We start from the raw sequence: 18,716 nt of genomic DNA, 5'->3' as shown, positions 1-18,716 counted from the left end.
CTCTCGTGTGTGTGTGTGTGTGTGTGTGTGTGTGTGTGCAATCATTATCATGACTAATGGTATGCTTTGTATTGGAAAGTAAAGATGAGGAGAAATATTGTGGAATCTATGGCGAATATTGTGGCAGAAGAGTGTAGACATGTATGAAGGTGAACGTTAATTGGCCCACAGGGAATTAATGACAGTTCCACATGCTGACGTCTCGAGGGGACTTCTTGTAGTTGTTCTCAATAAATATATTCCAATGTTTTATTTATTTTATAATACTTATATCACAGTTAAGTTATAATTTGCATTGGCATTATTATTCACTACTACAGAACCCTGAGAGAGAGAGAGAGAGAGAGAGAGAGAGAGAGAGAGAGAGAGAGGGAGAGAGAGAGAGAGGGGGGGGGGCTGGTCATTCCCAGGGGACAGGTGGTCACTCCTCACCTCTCTCTCTCTCTCTCTCTAGCATCACAAGAAATGCAGTGAGGAAAGTGACACCAGAAAACTGGCAAAAATGTATGGAGCATACGAGAAAGCTAGAACAGGAATATATCAGAAATGACATTGTGCGCAATCACATGGTCGAAGAATTCGTCATTAACGTGGCGAATGATTCCACCAGTGAAGAAGAAGGTTTAGATGAGGGAGACATGAATATCGAGAGAGAGAGAGAGAGAGAGAGAGAGAGAGAGAGAGAGAGAGAGAGATTGTATTTTCAAGGGAAATTTTAGAGTATAATGAATATTTATTAAGGAAATGCTACTGTTGATCATTCGATCAGTAAAACTATTGTAAATCAGTTTATGTTTTTTCATAACATTTTTTTTTTCATAAAGAATAGTAATAAAACAATAAAATTAAATAAAATAATTTTTCTTCATCTTTCATGGCTATTTCATTGGCTTACCCTAACCCTCCCCACATTCTGACCCGGGCCACTCCCATCCTCCATCCCTCCTCATATGGACCGATATCTGGGCACACCACCCCCCCTGAACTCAAAACATCATCCTTCCTGCCTTCCTATCCATCCCCATCTCCTCTCTTCACCTAGCTTTTTGCCCACATACACAACATTTGCACACACACACACACACACACACACACACACACACACACCTGAGCTGGAATCGGCAATCCGTTTCCCATTGTGACCTCTATTTCCTTACCCAAAATTCCTTCCCTATCCCTAAAGACTTCCCACTTCACCTGTCCCTTGTTTCTCTCCGTCTTTTTGCCGTGATTAGAAATCTGGACAGAATAGGGTTGAGACTGAATGGCTTGTTCTTTGTTACTTTGTTAAAACGATATATATAAACAAACACGTTTTTTTAAATAATTGACGACCTACCAAAAAATCTATCATTCTATCAGAATATATATATATATATATATATATATATATATATATATATATATATATATATATATATATACATATAACTTAGAACTATAAAACTTATATGTAAACTTCAGGAAACTGGCAAATGGGGACCCCCCTTAGAAAATTCCTTGGTGCGCCCCTGCTGGGCACTGATAGATAAATAGAGGCTTCACATTGTTTTATTAATTAAGCGTCGTGTGTGTGTGTGTGTGTGTGTGTGTGTGTGTTTTCATAGTGATAGCTGAGTAACCTATAGGGAAGAGGAGGGATCGGATTAACGGGATGGGGGGAGGGGGATTCCACCAGTGAAGAAGAAGGTTTAGATGAGGGAGACATGAATATCGAGTGATAGAGAGAGAGAGAGAGAGAGATTGTATTTTCAATGTAAATTTTAGAATATAATGAATATTTATAAAGGAAATGCTACTGTTGATCCTTCGATCAGTAATACTATTGTAAAGCACTTTATGTTTTTTCATAAAGAATAGTAATAAAACAATAAAATAAAATAAAATAATTTTTCTTCATCTTTCATGGCTTCCCAACCCCTCCCCACATTCCGACCCGGGCCACTCCCATCCTCCATCCCTCCTCATATGGACCGATATCAGGACACTGACAGATAAACAGAGGCTACACATTGTTTTATTATTTAAGCGTCGTGTGTGTGTGTGTGTGTGTGTGTGTGTGTGTGTGTGTGTGTGTGTAGAGGAAAGAAAACGGAAGAGGGAAGGAGGAAGGTCCAGAATCCCGAGGGGACCTCTTAATCCTTCACACGGTCACTCGTGTTCCGATTTTGGCAAAGGCTTTGTAAAATTCTCGCATTCATGTTTCCTGAGAAAGGGTATAGTGCCCATCCCCATCAAACAAATAACTCAGAATCAAATGGCCACCCCTTACGGGATTATGGCGTATGACAAGAGAGAGAGAGAGAGAGAGAGAGAGCAAACCTGAAATACTACAGAAGAATGTGAAATCTTTCTGTAAGTCACAGTACATAATCTTGCCACACACCTTCTTCAGCAAACAAAGTTATACACAGTCTCTGCTAGCCTTTGAAACATTCTAGCATCCCTCATTTGACTCGCTACCTGAGTTTTCGAGCCGAAGATCTATACGGCTAATAAATGAATGAAAACCAACAAGTTTGAGCGTGAAATGCCGCGCCATGATGGTACTACCAAGAAAACGTAGTACCACTACGCTACACACAAAAACGTGCGGTGTCGTGTGACGTATATGTGACGTCACGGAGTTCGCCAGGTTGCAGCTTGTCCGTAGCTAGGTTGTTTCTGTCGAATGTGGTATTTTTTGGAAACTTTGGAGCACCAGGCACCATTTTAACAACATGGCTAAAGCAAGTATACATAAAGTGCGTCCTCTACGTTCTCTAAAGGACAGTACAAACATTTTATAATGCATATTGAGTACTGAGTCCCACCATCACGACAAACACTGACTCAGCGTCTCCAAGTCACCAGCTGGTTACACCTCGTAATGGACTATGACCGCCAGACGTACGATACTCTTAGCTGATACGAAATATAACAATAAATAGAGGAAAGTGATGGTTAATCGTAGTGTATAGAAAGTAATAAAAGTGAACATTTGATTTACAGTGAATGCCATTCACCAGGTATTCTAAGATTCTTATCGATGAACACAACTGGCTTATGTAAGAACGTACCTGTATCTCTAACAATTTACCTTTCTTTATGTCTACCTATCAATCTGTCTACCTGCCTATCTATCTATTTGCCTAAGTAGAATATCCACAAGGAAAAGGAAAACAAAATTGCCCTCGATACGTGAATAAAGGGAAGCGCTCTGGAAATGTTATCTTTTCGCTTGCGAATATCAGTATGTGTATGGATCACGGGGCCAGACATGGGATAATCGTAATCGATTGTAGTCGATTACAGACTTTTGTGTAATCGTAATCGTAATCGATTACTCTGGCATTTTTTCAAAGTAATCGCAATCGTAATCGATTACTCTCATATTGTAATCGTAATCATGATTACTTTTACAAGACCCCAGATAAGTTATTCTTCCACAAATACTCGTCAAGAATAAAATACTGTAGTTCAGTGCCAAACAGTCAGATATACACCATAAAAGTCCATAAATAATATGAAAAAAGTGAATTGTAGGTTATCACTTAGAAGCTTCCATATAATATCTTACCTAAGCTACTGTAGAATAATATCATCTGGGAAGATCTCAGTTGATAGAAAAGTTAATAGAATGAAAGGGTCAAGGACAAAGTGAAGAAAAGTCTCGGTGCTTGAATTATTAAAACATTTGTGTTGTAAATTGGCAAAAAAATAAAGGAACAACTTACTGGACATAGCACTGTGCAGTGTATTTTTATCCAGAATAACAGTCGCCATAGGTTCTGCAAAGCTTAACCCTATGTTCTTCCTTAAGCAGGCAATTCTTATGAATATGATTTGCATATAAGATATATATCCCTAGAAAATATCAGTTTTATATTACTGGATTATGTTTTTGCTTTTAAAAACTAACTTCAGCTGTTTACGTAATCAGTGTCAAGTATAAAAGAAAACGTGCTCATAATTATATAGTGCATAACAGTAGGCTACATGTAATCGTGATTATAATCATGATTACTTCTTATGTAATCGTAATGGTAATCGATTACTCTTACTTTTACTGTAATCATAACCATAATCGTAATCTGAAGTTTGCAAAGTAATCGTCATCGTAATCGATTACAATACCCCTGTAATCGCCTCATGCCCGTCACGGGCAGTCAGGTGATTCTCTCTCTCTCTCTCTCTCTCTCTCTCTCTCTCTCTGTGTCTGTCTGTCTGTCTGTCTGTCTGTCTGTCTGTCTCTCTCTCTCTCTAGTAAATACAGGCACAAGGAGGTACTTCCCCAAAGAGGTTACGCTAGAGGAGTCCGTAAGTTTGTTTTTATATTCAAACAAGTTTCTTCTTTCACTTTCTTTTAAACTGACAGGGATTCAGAGGGAGGGGGGTCAAGGAAGCTCGAGCACCACTTTAAATTAAGGATTTTTTTTTTTTTCCCATGGAAGAGGTATTCAGAGTCGCTGAATGAAAAACAACACTACAGTTTTCAGAATTCCTAGCATAATGAATTTGATCTTACTGATGAAGAACTGTAGTTTATGGTTGTCAGAATAGGTCAAGTTCTCCTTTATGAAGGTGGGAACGTGGGACTCAGCGCTGCTTGCAACATTCTTTGATTTGTCATTTATGTCTAATATTTCTCGAGTCCGGTGAAAAAAAGGTTTAAATACACTTGATTCGAGGCATCTCAATCGTTTATTGTAAAATTAACATGAACTCACTCAGATTTCCTCAGACAGGCAAAATTTAGGCAATCCTGGTCATTACAATATATTTCAGCAATCTTTGTGTAAAAATCGTAAGGTGAATAACAGGTTCAACTTGAGCGAATTGGCTCAAATCGGCTCGAATTGAATCGTCTTGGCCTTTACTGTCTACACGCACAGTATCAGAATGATAGATTAACTATGTTTAAAAATGGCACCTTACCATCATTATAATAGTTGTGGAAACTTTGATCATATAATGGTGGGATTCCGGATTCCCAGTAAAATATGATAATGCCTGTGTAGCGTAGTTTTTATTATTACTTTGAATATCAAATACATAATTGCCGTCAGTGGGTTTTAAAACTAACAATTTTTGGGCCCCACTCCTTAAATTAGTCCTGGATCTGCCCCTGCAGGTGGCTCTAGCTTGTCGAAGTGCCTTCCCCCTCTTGTTGACCCATGAGCTTGTTCTTCATTATTTCTCACACATTTCTACAAAGGGCATGTGCATGGATACAAAGCCAATCTGGAAGGATGAGAATTCAGTTCTCTTGCCGGTCAACCTCTTGGACAAAGTTTGCCTTGTCACTGCCTCTGTTCACCCAGCAGTACAGGCAGGGACCTGGCTGTAACATCAACTATTGCAAGTTGTCTTCTGGGAGAATAATGTGACTTAACAAGAACACTGTTAACAACCTTCTTGCAGTCGATAAACGCTAATACTAACAGTCTTTTTCAAACATGTTTATTCCCTTCAGAATGCAGTGCATATCTACTCTCGGTTTTCTCTGAAAAAAAAAAAAACACACACAAAAAAAGGAGCGGTGCCAAAGCACAGCAAACCCGTCCCCAGCAGTCATTTTAGTGCTGATGTATGAAAACCACAGGATATCTAGTCAAAGATGTCACATCAAATTTGAAGTAAATCTGGTGAAAAATTACTATTTTATGTCCATTTGTCACTTTAGGCCCGACCCACCTGACACTGACCCCCCTATCACTAACTAGGGGTTGACCCCCCTGTTGTAAAGAGGCATGTTACAGGGTGCAGATTTGAAGATGCATCTTTAGGTTTTGGTTTCATGTCGATATGCCGAATTTGAAAGGAGTAATGGCGAGAAAACGATTTTTACCTGTCTCCGATTTTTTACATTATGGGGGGCCTACAGCCTGGGCCTTGTCCCAGTTTGGCCCCCAAATTAATCAGATGATCAGAAAGTCACAGCCCCTCATCTCTGTAATTTTAGGCAAAATTGCACCAGTAGATTTCGCGTTAAGCTGTTAACAAACAGACAGACAGACAAGCAGGCAAACAAACAAACAAACAAACAGAGTGAAAACAATACCCGATCTCCGAGCCCCTCCGGGAGGGGGAGGGGTAACACCAAGGTTCCTATGATTACTCTGAACTTAGTTAATTTGTCTGACACTAGCTGGAATAAAATACTAGAGTTGTCTCAGACATGACAGTTAATGTCTTAGAAATTGTCGCCATTAAAAAACAAACCGTACGTCTATAGTGCAAACAGTACAAAGGTAGATCTGAAACTGCGTGGAATGTATAGTCTTCATCTATTACAGAATGTACACAACAGAATAAAACGTGAGTTTAATCCAAGAAGCTTCGTTAGTTACCCAATCAGTTCGAAAATGTTTTTGTTATTATTTTTATCACCAGGAGTTTTTTTTTTTTTTTTTTTCAGCTCAGGAGAGGTTTCTCAAACTCAGGAGGGGGGGGGGTATTAGGTAAATATTTCGTAACCCTTTCTTGATCAAGTTTGTCCTAAAGTTGAATAAAGTCACCAGATAAAAACAAGAAGAATTATAATAAAATTGCTTGAAGATCTGAAAAACAAAACTAACAAGGACAGAATTTTATGGTGTAGGTTGGACACGCCAAACAACATGGCGCAACATTATGCAAACGAAGTACGAAAACGTCAGGCGGAGGCGGAAATACTACATGAATTATATACTCAGGAGTAAGATCCGTAAGTACAAATAGTGACAAGCTTCTATTGGTGTATCTACCTTATTACATAAAGGCCTACAAAAGGATCCTAACTGAAATGCTTGCAGAGATATTGACTTCATAACTAAGCAGGTGTAATTGCACCATATGAAGCAAAATCACATTTATTTCCAGAAGACCGTAAGGAAAACTGAATAACAACTACATAGCACAGTAACTGAAATATACAATACTATATGGTTTCTACAACAGAATGCTTGAGGAGAAGGATTAGACGGAGATATCTGGCGACTGAGAGAAAGGTTAGTATTTAGTGTTTTTACTTGTTAGCCTCAGATTTTTTCATTTAACGACTGTTTCTTACAAAATTTAGCGTCAAGATATCTAGCAATATTCTGGAGATTTAAATGAGCTTCGCAGCGACATTTCGGAGATTTAAACAAACTTCTAACGCAATTTTCGTGTTTTAAACCAAGATGTAGCATTATTCTAACTTAGGAATTTTTTCTGAACATTATTTTAGATGTTCTAACTTTCAACGACAGCTATGGATAAGATCAAGTTTCATTGCGATATTACAGAGGTTTCAACATGCAGTGACATTCTAGCGTCTTTTGGGGGAAACCATAGCGATGTTTGTGAAATGGGGCTTGGCAACTCTGTGAGGGAGGCTGGACTGCTGCAGAGAGGATATAACCAGCAGAGGATGGCAGTATCGTAACATACCGCGCTCAGGCTCCGGTTCGAGCGTTTCATATACGTACACTGTGCCTCAGCATTCCTTATCACCATGTTCCACTTGCTTGGCTCACCCGCCTTTGGTAAGTCAGGTATCCCAGACAGGTAACTGTTTTCGTTAGGGATTTGCGGCTTGTGTCGTTACTTTCCTTGTAATTATAAAATATTGACGCATGGATATTCTACGTGTGTGCAGGCATAATATGAATTTGTTACAATTTTGACGTAAATTTTTTTTTTTGGGCATATGAGAGCTCTTAGCACTTCTTTATTAATGATTCGTTTGGCACATCCTAAATTACTGTTCAGTACATGCACTGTGCTGTACATTATTTTTGATATCGACTGAGGAACATATACAAAATAAACAGCGGGAGAAGGGGCGATATGTAGCTTTCCCCCAGTCAACAAGAATATAACCGAAAAAAAAAAAAAATCGTATTACCTTTTTGTCAGATAAACATAAAATTTTAACATTTCATATTCTTATTAAAAATTACCATTTCGCATCCTTTTAAAAATTATCATATCTTCCACGCCTTGGATTTGTAAACTTGCTATGTGTTTCCTGGTGCATTTATATTTTCGCAGGAAGAAAAGGAGGAGAGTGCTCATTTTTTGTTGACCTTTTGTTCGTCCTTCAAATATAAATCATAGCCACGACATGGATACTATAAAAATTATAAATATTTTCATGCTTTTTCATCTTCATGCAAACATTAGTCATAGTTTTAAAAAGAAAATGATCATCAGTGTGTTTGTGAATCTGACGCCAGCACATCTACACATATAATTCCTTGTTGTGACCGTGATTTATACACCTGCAGAAGGACAAGAAATTAAGACTGCACAATCATTTCACACCTCTTATTCTTTCAAAAACAAATAATCATGACAGAGAACTGACCTTGTGTTTGTTGGTAAATCTGGAATCATTTTAAAAACAAATATCCTAGCCAATTCGTAAAGGATACATGTCTTCATTGCCAGCAAATCATTATCAGGAATAATTCTGGTGTCATATGTCTTACTTTAATTTTCACTCTATCTTGTTATGAAATGGTTTAAAAGTCGTGCAAGTGACGACAACAGTAAACACAGAGGTGAGCACTGTCCTGTATTCTAGTTAGTAACCCCTAACCCCTCTTCCTTCTTGATTTATTTTGTATGTCACACATGCTCATGCATAACTAATATATATATATCATCATCATCAGCCGTTTTGAGTATCCACTGCAGGACCGGCCTATCCCGACCGAAGTCGGGACGATACAGCCAATGTATCTCTACCAAGTGGCTTAGGCTGTCTGGTACAGATTGTATGTAGGGTGAGAAGTGCTTGTAAGTGTAATTGTAGTGTTGGAGTGGCTTTGGATGTTTGTGTAGTCTGTGAACCAAGTGTAATCGGCCCGCGCAAGCCGACTGAGTGCAAGCATACTTTACAGTAAGCGACACTGGTTCAACCACAGCACCCCTTGTGTCCGCCAATGCAGTACGTGGCCGGGTGAACACTCCCAAAGTTTATTACCCTGGCGGGGCGCGAAACCTGGTCCACCCGTGTACAAAACGCACACTCTACCACAGAGGCTCATATATATATATATATATATATATATATATATATATATATATTGTCAACCTAGATAGTGTAAGTAACATGCAAGAACATTACTTATGTACTAGACAGCGAAATAAACCAGTGTGGAAGAGGGTGTAGAAAACCTCCAACGTAGAAGAAAATAATCTTAGGAAAGGTTATGACTGTCCGTGCCCATTGACACTGAGAACAAACAAGGATACAGAGCGACGTAAAGCCATACCGGTATCACGGACAACCAAACTTTGTCATTTCACGCGTTTGAACTTCAGGAATTCGTCGTATCCTTTGATAACTACGGAGATTTTTACTTGTCTTCCTCCCGCTCTCCTTCCCCTCTCCTTCCACTCTGTTTCCCTTCAACCCCGCTTTACCCCGCTTTCTTAACACGCAATCCCATTCTCTTAGGTAACGTGGAGTGAGTATCTGAGATTAAAAAGGGGAAAATGGGGTTAAATTGGGTTGTTGTTGTGAATAAGTGTAATACAACCAGAATATGATCCTGTTTTCTCCAGTGACCCAGAACGACCCTAGAGTGTGACTTCGCCTAGTCCGTATACTGGAGTGCATCCTATTACAGTGTTAAACTCTTGAGTGCTTTATGTGGTTGTGCATTAAGAACCAAATGACCCACTGTCAGTAATTTATATAGATGTAGGGTATATACGATACTTAAGAATAGATACTGCTACTTACTTGAAAAAGCATTGCTTGGTTGGATGTCCACAACATTAATTATAATAACCTTTTTCTCCTCAGAGAAGGACGGCGGTGATCTGTACTGGGGCGAAAAGAAACCCAAGTCCGACGCCCCGCCACGCCCACCATCACAGAGCATTCTGGTGGCTCAGGTGCTGTACTCTCCAGTCCACTACCATCCAGTCTACGTCCAGCCGCCACAGTACCCACAGGGCCAGACACAATACTCACATCTCCAAGCACTCCGCACCTCTGCTGCATCAGCGCTTTACTGAACACATCTCAACCTGTCCCTCATGGCTGCCGCCGAAGAAAATAACTTCAGATGAAGCAAAGAACGGTGCTGTTATAGTCATAATCGTGTGCTCTGTGATTCTGTGTGACTGGTTAACTCAGCCCTGGTATGATGTCATTAGGATGCAGCTCTCTGTACATCAGCAAAGTTTGTGCACATTCAGTCAGTCATGCACTACTTCCATCCTTTGTAGGATGAAGATGTGTTAGTGCAACATTCTTGAAATTATGAGTACGGTACTGCATAGATGCGCACTGGGTTACTCATGTGTTTATGAGTGCCAGTCACGCACCAATTAGTCGGTCATATACTGTACTGCTACCTGAATAGTTTTAAGGTGTAGGTCGTATACCATATTTGATCTTGTTCATCATTCTTTATTTTTATAAATGTATAGTTTATATATTGTGGGATCACCGGGCCTTGGCACTAACGTGTATCCTGCTGCTGATCTAGTCATGTTTTTATAATAAAAGATCGTATAATGTCCTGAGTTTTTAATACACCATGACTTGATAAACAAAGTACACATTGTATACTTAGGAGGAACGTGTTCCTGCTGCGGATAAATTTTTAACACACTCGTTCAGACCGGGAAATACGTGAGAATCTAAAATGAAAAGTAAAGTGTGAATCAATCATTGAGATTTTTAGTTTTTATTTGATAAGAAAAATAGACGAAGTACTAATTAAACGCTGCAAGTTTTTAAGAGTACATGAATGAGGGTAAGTGTCACAGACTGGCATCTATTTACTGGAGTACCACCGTGATGGGTCTTCGTAAATCAGCCATCTGGAACGTCAGTCAGTATTCCCAGCAAACTTGCAATAAAGCAAATTAATATAAAAACTTAACTCCCGAAGACTGAGAAGCTGTGGCATTATAATCTCACTTCCACTCCGCAGTTAGTGTCAAGTGTGATATTTTTTGGTGTTGCATTTTCCTGTGCATTCGGTGGGGTTCTGTGTAGGGTGTCACATGATGCATTCCGTCAGTACTTTTTCCCCATATGTTCAACTCTGATCATGGACTTGATAACCCTTTCCCTGAGACCCAGCTGTCCTCCTGCATACAACACACCTTGATGAGTCACCACTTTTGCACTTGCACTCAAAATCCAGACCGAATACATGCTATGACTCTCATTCAGAACGGGTAAAATTATATTAGCGGAAGTGTGTGTGTGTGTGTGTGTGTGTTTATGACATGTCAGTGAGATGTGTGGAAGATAAATAGTCTGCTTTAAAAAATCATAATACATGAAGCAATAAATAAAGCCTGGGATCGAATTCGTATCCTACCAAAACAGCAGACAACTTCTCTTACTACTTGACCACCACGTCCCCCTTTCGACGGTAAAGCCACGTAATAGTATATATAAAGGGCATTTTCTTGTGTGCCACCTGAGGAGACGTATATTGTGCGATCTGGCGTCAAGAGATTACCCCCCTCCCTCCAACACCTTCTCTCTAAGTCTCTCAGATGCTACATACTTGTGGGCATGACGTTACTGGGGATATCCATCTGTGTGTGTGTGTGTGTGTGTGTGTGTGTGTGTGTGTGTAAATACATTCCTCAATGCGATGGCATATTTTTTAGTATATTACCATCACTATTGTATTATGCAGCTTAGAGGAGCAATCAAGTAATGAAGGGGTTAAAGAAGGTTATACTGAATCCCTCTAGCATGAAAAACTGGAGATGGCAAGAAAATAATTATAAACTTACGTCATCGGTCTGTACTTTTCTTTAGAGAGATGCCGTGTTTATAATTTTATTCTTGGTACTTTCCGACGATTTTACTCGGTATTAATAGACTTGTCAAAGTGGAGGGGTTAGGTCAAGCCTTCAAAAACCTCATCGCTCCAGGAGGTCTCCCCAAAGCTGGAAAAAAAAAAAAATCGTCTGGAGGGAGCAAAACAAAATATAAACACTCTTTCATTTGTCTAGGGTGCCATATGCCTCCTGTTGGTTTAGGGTGGTACTATCCTAATATTAGTATTGGGGTGGAAATGGGAGTTGATATATGATGCAGGGTAAACACTAATCAACACCGAGCCGTCCCCTAAACACACGAGAAAATCACCCAGAGGAGTGGAAGAGGAGAGTTACTGTATCTATGGGCCACCCTGTACTGAATGAACTTCCCCGGCCTAGACCCCTGCAGAATACACTAAAATAATACTTCTTCAGTTCCCTCCTTAGGTCTGCCATATCTCTCTCTCTCTCTCTCTCTTTCTCTCTTTCTCTCTCTCTCTCTCCCCTGGGATTTCCAAAATGTGCATGCACGTTTTATACGCCAAGGAATTATAATGTCAGTTTTCCTTTAATTTTAGTGCGTAATGAGAGAGAGAGAGAGAGAGAGAGAGAGAGAGAGAGAGAGAGAGAGAAAGAGAGAGAGAGAGAGAGAGAGAGAGAGATGTGCATATATGAATGATGATGAACATACTATATATTGGTTAAAGTACACATGTAAGGTATACGTTTAAACAGTTTAATTAGATCATCTGACCAAGTTGTCCTTGTGTTAACTATGAGAATAATATTCTTATCGTCTTAAGTAGTAGTAGTAGTAGTATAGCAGTAGTAGTAGTATCATGTTTTTCTATGAATTTATAGATATCCCAGCTTATTGTACCAGAATAATGTAATGCATGCTTATAAACCACATATACGAAAATCCTTAGCCCAGTCTTAGTGGAAATACTCTCAATTTTACCCTGGATAAAGCCATGTGATTTTATTCGCAAAGGGAAATCTTCCTACATCTGACTGTAGACCCGGCAATACAATCAGCATCATAACAAATGATCACTGTGGCACTGCGCTTCACAACAAACAAATTAAGATAACCCAACAAGCTTGTACAGGCCAGCGCGCCACAACGTCACACATGGGACTTAACACTGTGACGTCACGGAGGTGCCAATTACCTCATGTCTTCTGCCTGAATCTTTTTGTTGCCGTTGGTATGAATCAACAGTGTTTGAATGCAAGTCAGTCAAACAAAATTACACGTCAGTGCATTAATTAATGTCAACTGAAGCATCAGTGTTGTGCTACCTCAAATGAACACTGTTCTGGTAACACCGTGGCAACAAATATTACAGCTCATCACATGCCGGGTTGCGCTGCCAGCCACATGATTGTCCAGAGAAAAACATGTCCAACCTCTCATGGATGTGAACATTTTAATCATTAATTATTTTACCATTGTATAAAAAACCCTGGACTTGGATCGAGTACCTGCAAAATGGAATCCCAAGACGGTGCATCCTATGGAGGGACTGAGGTATTTGCTGTTCGTAATTCGATCTGACTCGACGCGCGTAAGCCAAAAATACTGTATAATTATGTACACACAGTTCTCTCTATACTGGATGTCAAGGATGCGTTCCACAATATCAAAACTTTCTCATACAACCGATTTTGTAAATTAGGAGAAATTGTCAAATTTTACAGGTAGGCTGTAGCTCTTTCACCTAAACTCTGGTTCAGATTTTCGTCCTTTTGTGGCTTATTTTACTACCCTCTGGCAGAAAAACAAGAATGTTTCGATATATATATATATATATATATATATATATATATATATATATATATATATATATATATATATATGTGTTTGTGTGTGTGTGTGTGTGTGTGTGTGTGTGTGTGTGTGTGTGTGTGTGTGTAGGCCTATTTCGTTTCTTTGTGACTAGTATCGTATTGTAGTGTTAATCTAGTGTTATCACTTAGCACTAAAGGTGGAGAGATTACAGTTTCATACCAAATAAGAGTAAAATGAACATAACTATCCAGTTTACAACAGATTTTTACCTACTGATTGCAAAAGTGTCATTAAGGCAGATTTACTATGGATTTTAGAAAAGGAAGGGAGGTTCTACACCAGCCACCCACCCTTCCGTAGCAACGAATTTTCACTGGGCAGCCATTGTGTAATTTGCTGTGCATTTGAAGTCCTTTAATCCGGTGACGTATCTTCTGCTATAGTCTTGCTACTGCCAGACGATTTTATTCAGCTCTGGACAGACCTCTAGAAGTGAAGAGGGTTTATGAGGGCTGTATTTAACTCCTCCAGTGCTAAGTCTCTGCAAAACTGAATAAAAATCGTCTGGTGGTTGCAGTAATAGATAAAATGCGTTGTCATAGTGAAGAGGTCAAGAGTAAAAAACGAGTAACAGTCTGCTTGAGCTGTGCACCTCGTTTGCCGAAAAACAAAAACATTGAGTGACTGACGGAAAATCTCGATCGTTCCTAGAGTTGCTCATGCATTTAAACAGAGCAAAAATTAAGGCAAAATATAATGAGAACTTAATGCTTACTGTATCTGTAGCATACTCATAAGCAAGCTATATAACGTTAGGAACTGACTTAACTCCTACCTTTCCTTCTGTTTCTCTTCCATTATCCCTTCAGTCTCAGGACATCATTAGCAAAGCCTTCGAGGTGTTTCCACATGATTTTATTCAGCTTAGGGAAGACATTTCAAACTGGGAGGGTTAGATACGGCTTTAATCATCTCCTTTAACTTTTACAGACGTTTAAATAAAATAAAATTGTCTGAAAACTGTACGAGCAATGAAAAATGTCCATGGGCAGAAGGGATTAATATAAACCTGAATATTTGAAAATGTTGTAATAATGTAATCATGGAAACTTCATCGTGTATCTCAATCACCTTTAACGTCTTCAGCCAGAGGACGTCATATCTGATAGTTCAAGTCTTTCAAGTTCTTTCAAGCCTCATCAAGTTCATTAGATACATTCAGATCAGTAAAGATTCCCAAGTTATGCATACGAAGGTGTGTAACAAAAATCAGCCATGTTGATGCACTGGTGATCGAGACACAAATACTTGGAAAAAGAGAGAGAGAGAAAAGAATTAGTTAAATCCAATGGGTCAAGCATCATTTAGTGTGCAGGTAATCCGGCTATGATCCCGTGAGCAAAACCGCAGTTAGATTGGCCCTGTGGTGAGCGAAAAATGTTATGCTCTCTGGAGGAGCAAAAGGACAGCGGGGTCAGAGAAGAGTGGGTGGGACAGGTTGAGATGGTGTTTGATGATGAGGCAGGAAGGGACTAGTATACCCTGTGAAGACGGACTTTGTATAAGGGGTGGCGTTGTTGAAGAGGTGATTTTTCGTAGTAGTTCCGTGTGGGGGGAGGGGAGGGTTTGCAGAAAGGAAGTATGATTTTGGGGACGGTAAGAGGTGGATTAGAGGGGCTGGGATGATGAGTGGTGGTGTTGGGGTTGGACAGCCAGTGAAGATGGAGGTAGGAAAAACAATAGTACAGTTGGCCACACATGACCCTGGGACAGTGTCTGTGTGAAGTGGAGCCCTAGGTACACTTTCCGACGTTCATCCATCACAGTAATTTGGTCATTTCTGTCAGTATTAAACACTTCCGTTCATTCATGTCAGTGCCACCAACAAACATGTGAATATGTCAAGGCTGTGAAGTGTACTAAATGCACTTCTGCTACACACTGATGCTGTGCCAGGGTCATATATTGGCACGGCGAACATTTAAACTCAGGTGTTCTCCAGGCAGAAAAAAAGAACTAGGAAAGAGTAAGCACACGTTGCTCTCATACTCCTGTCATTTCACGGTGCAAATAAAAAGTAGTAAATTTCGAGTATGGAACAAGAGAAGAGCGAGAACCTCCCAGTGACGAGAGAACAATGGTAACATGTAGAACAGCTATCCTTTACAAGACATAATAATAAAGAAGCATATCCGAGAGAAACCACAAAAAATAATAACAGAGCTTTAACACTCAGGCTCCCATAACCCACTCCTTTGAATAAAAGCATCTTCTATCGAAAGCTGTAAGAATACTGGAGTTGTCCCAGCCAAGAAAGAGCTGTAGAATTAATACAGAATAAGTGGTAAGTAGTTAGTAATAGGGTCTATCTTTCCTACTTAGTCCCGTGATCCAACAACACGCCACAACGTGCAACTGAGGGCCCGTGATATAGGTTAGTCGCCTAGGGAGCCGGCAACCAGTCACTCCGCACTCCGCGCTCAACCATCACACGGGTCACTTCTTCCCAGTCCCTCTCAGTTCGCTGCCACTCCCCTACCTTACCGTCATGTTCCACCTGCTTGGCCATCCCGCCCATGGTGAGCTAGGCTACACTGGCCACTGTGTACTAATTTGTAACTTGTTAAGTCGCGTTACATTAGGAATCTTTGTAGCACATCTTAGTTAATTCATTTCCATATTGCACATTATACATATATATATATATATATATATATATATATATATATATATATATATAGAGAGAGAGAGAGAGAGAGAGAGAGAGAGAGAGAGAGAGAGATAGATAGATATCAACACTACTAAATCCAGAACTGTAGATGTGTGTTGGAAAATCTAATTCAGTAAGTCGCAGATTCCAGTCACGTGCACTACCTCATGTATACAATTATTTTATCTGATACTTATCAACACAAATACCGATGCTTATTATTAAACACACTGAATTTTTTAATGTGTGTAGGTGATAATTATAATATCATTCTGTTGTTCAGAGAAGAACGATGCTGATGTGTACTGGGATGGTAAGAGACCCAGGTCCAACATCCCACAACGACCACCAACACAGAGCATCCTGGTGGCTCAGGTGCTGTACTGTCGGATCCTCTACCGTCCAGTCTATGTTCAGCCGCTACAGTACCCACACCGTTCACACCCTCAGCCACTCCGCACCTCTGTTGTATCTGCACTTTACTGAACACACATCAACACGTCCCTCTGGCTGCCAGAAAAGAACGTAACTCGCTTCTGCTGAAGCAAACAATGGACCTGTTATAATAGGTCCATAATTGTGCGTACTAAACATACCAAGTCGTAGGGACTGCTTAACTCAGCCCTGACATGACCACATTATGGACATTAGAGGCATGTCCTCACACGTGTACCTAAGTAAAGTGTGTGCATTCAGTCAGTCATGCACTTCTTTCATCCCTTGTAGGATGAAGGTGCGTTAGTGCAACGTTCTTGAGTTTTATGAGTGGAGCAGTGCATAGGTGCACATTGGGTAGCCTATGTATTGTTGAGTGCCAATCCTGTAGCACTTGTTGAATCATGTACAGTATTGAAGTGCAACCTGAATAGTTTTAAAGCGTAGGTTGCATAGCAGTTGTGTTGTTCCTCAGCTTTCATTATATATGAATATATATAAAAATATAATATATATGCATGTATAGATAGATAGATATAGATAGATACACGCAGACTAGATATAGATATATAGAGATACTGTGGGATCGCCGGATCTTGCATCAGTATTGTTTATCCTGTCGCTGCTCTAGTCATTTATGTATAATAAAGGATTACTTAATAAACAGATATTTTAATACACCATGTCCTGACAGACTTACGAGGAAAGTGTGGCTATGGATGATTATTCTCTAAATAATAGAGCTTTACGAGATATATGCATTTTAACACATTTCCAAGTACATGTGTTCATATAGAAAAATAAGTGCTAATACGAAATGAGTCACGTAAACATGAAACAAACATCATGAGCTTCAGTTGTTTTACAAGAGAAAGAAACCCAAGCACCTATTTCAGTAAATGTTGAAAGCTTTCAAAAATACTATGTATATAAGTGTACCGTACGTGCTGGTCTGATGTCTGTTGACGAGTGCCGAATGTCCACGGCAGCTTGCATCGAAATTCCAATGGTGAGATAAGAAGTGGGAGATTGCTGGGGTCCGTCCACAATTGAATACAGGGATCATGTGTATAAACTCTCCTAAGTCTGTGTATAGGATTACCTATATATACGGTTGTCTTCATGGACACAGCTGCTACACATAACATGATAATGCTTAAGAAAAAAAAAAAGTCGATGACCACCATGCGTCTTGTGTTTTCCGGGGCACGTCCTCCTTTTTGGTATTTTTGTCCCCAAGGAACTTCCAAATAATTAAACTTGTCTAGGATTTGCCTTTTTTACATTTCATCAGTATTTTCCAAGCAGAACTGATAATACTTTGTTGTAAAAAGAGAAAAAATACCTACATTTAACCTCGAAAGAGGGTAAGAGAGTCTTCACAGTGGTATAAAATAAAACTTGAATAATTAGGCTAAACCACTTACTTGAGCACAAAACTGCTTCAGATATTCAACAAAAACAACGATTCATTCAGAACATTTATTAATACACTCCAGAGACTTGGTCCTTAAAATACTTGATGTTGTAAAAAGCCAGAGACAATGAAAGAACGAGAAGAGGGGGAGGGAGGAAGGAGGGGTTGTTGAAGAGGGGGCTGGAGAGAGGGGGTAGGGGGAGGGAGGAGGTAAGGGGGAAGCAGGGAGGGGGATAGAGGGGGTAAGTGGGGAAGGAGGGAGGGGGATGGGGAAGGTAAGGGGGAAGGAGGAGGGGGGGGATGGAGGAGGAAGGGATGAGGTAAAAGGGGAAGGAGGGAGGGGCATTGAGGGGGTGGGAAGAGGTAAGGGGGGAGGGGGGGAGAGAGGAGGAAAGGGGGGGATGGAGGAAGAATGCTTTTAAGGGAGAAGGAAGAGGTGGAGGGAAGAAGGAAAATAAGAGGTGGAAAAACAAGCTGGAAAGGAAGGAAAGATGAGAGATAGGAGGGGGGAGGGGTGACGGGAGGGAGGTAATGGAAACAGGCAAGTTAGTACAGGGGGAGGGAACTAGGGGAGGGAGGGAGGAGGTGGAGGGACAGGTGGA

The 18,716-nt window shown here is 40.1% G+C and overlaps 1 long non-coding RNA gene across 1 annotated transcript; it reads left to right on the top strand.

The window, feature by feature from the left end:
• The first annotated feature begins 7,413 nt into the window (after positions 1–7,413).
• Positions 7,414–10,468, top strand: LOC145406816 (uncharacterized). The gene is made up of 2 exons (XR_013898592.1): positions 7,414–7,490; positions 9,764–10,468. It is a non-coding gene; the product is annotated as an uncharacterized LOC145406816 (long non-coding RNA).
• Positions 10,469–18,716: the final 8,248 nt, after the last annotated feature.

This window comes from Coenobita brevimanus, chromosome 71 (assembly GCF_032717465.1).
Source record: "Coenobita brevimanus isolate Jiangsu-jjx chromosome 71, ASM3271746v2, whole genome shotgun sequence".
In the NCBI taxonomy this organism is placed as follows: Eukaryota; Metazoa; Arthropoda; class Malacostraca; order Decapoda; family Coenobitidae; genus Coenobita; species Coenobita brevimanus.
This window is presented reverse-complemented; position numbering and strand designations above follow the sequence as displayed.